Genomic DNA, 1,463 nt, shown 5'->3' on the forward strand with positions numbered 1-1,463 from the left:
GGATGGAAAAGTAAGCGAAACGACTCATCGAAGAAATCCAATCTAGCGTGTTCAGGTTACAAGGGATTTCACTTACGAGCCGAGCTATTTATTTCACGCAAAAAGCAGGAAAAAATTGTTAAGAGAGATTAATGTTCGTGTATATCACACATTCTGATTAGCAGATTTTGCATCGATCAGAATTTCGTTTATCTATCGACTACGTATATTTTAGTCGAAGGGTATAACGAAGGACTACGTGGTAAAATAATGTAGATATATGTACAATTAAAGTTAGGTATAGATATAATTTATTAATACCCATAATTACCGCATATATTAGCGATGAAATAAAAATAAATACACCGGGTGTCCCAGTATTGATGGTACAACCGTGGAGGGGGAGATTCTACGTGAGAAAATAAGTCGAAAATGTGGAGTAAATTTTTTTCATTCGAGGCTTCGTTTTCGAGAGAATCGACTTTAAATTTTCTTCGAGTACGCATGCACCCAACTGTGTCGTGAATGAACGGATCTCGAAACAGAATTTTTGTGGCCAGCATTTTCGACAATTTTTGCATTAATGAAATAAATCTTGAAAATTATATGCTTTATTATTACTCATAAACCTACGACATATGGTCTATATCGACACCTCCTCCGCGGTTGTACCATCAATATTGGGACACCCTGTATGTATACATATCTGTTAGCGTTTATCGGGGATAATTATTCGCTTTACCCTCGTTTAAATATTTCGCCGAACAAAGATATCGGGAATAAAAAAAAAGTGATTGTTTTAATGAAAAAGGAAAAAGTAAACAGGAAATGTGATATCGCAACTTTTTCATAAAATACGGGACTGCAAAAGGCAAAAATGAATTCGCGTTCTCTTTCCGTCGGAGCAACACGGATTCTCGCTTTTCTTTGACCCGTTTTCCTTTTTCCCTCTTTCTCGTTCCATAGCTTTCTCTCTCTCTCTCTCTTTATACACACAGGCCTTTTAAGTGCCTTAATTAATTGCAATCCGTTCTCTCGAAACGAAAGCTTATATACCGGCTGAAGAATGGCCGGCGTTAAAAAGCTCTATGGTGTTAAAACGCAACCCTTTTTCAATCGTCCTCACACCACAGCCAGCCGCGGAATTATTAAAGGCGATTACGAACAGCCAAGAAAATTGGATGAAAGCGGCGGTCCGTGTGGAATAATTAGAAAATTTGTCGGTAATTGAGGTTTCGACGTGAGAGAAAGAAGAGTCGCGTGAAATTGAATTACGCGATCGTTTGAGAAATTTTCCTAAGAATAATAACTGTTTGCGACAGAAATAGCTGCCTTTATTGAAAATTTAATATGATTATAAATTTTTCATAATTTTGTAACGGCTATTTAAGTCTGCTCCACGTTCGTTAAATGACTTGATAATTAGGAATGGAAGTGGAAATTTTGAGAAACTTTCCTGTGCGATCTGTTTTAAAAGTTTATAA

At 36.6% G+C, this 1,463-nt stretch overlaps 1 protein-coding gene across 2 annotated transcripts in view; it reads right to left on the reverse strand.

Moving 5' to 3' along the window:
- Positions 1–1,463, reverse strand: part of LOC108578910 (coiled-coil domain-containing protein 137) — a 90,601-nt gene that overhangs the window by 8,925 nt on the left and 80,213 nt on the right. The gene's annotated exons all lie outside the window — the stretch shown is intronic.

This window comes from Habropoda laboriosa, unplaced genomic scaffold, assembly GCF_001263275.1.
Source record: "Habropoda laboriosa isolate 0110345459 unplaced genomic scaffold, ASM126327v1 scaffold62, whole genome shotgun sequence".
NCBI classification, from domain to species: domain Eukaryota; kingdom Metazoa; phylum Arthropoda; class Insecta; order Hymenoptera; family Apidae; genus Habropoda; species Habropoda laboriosa.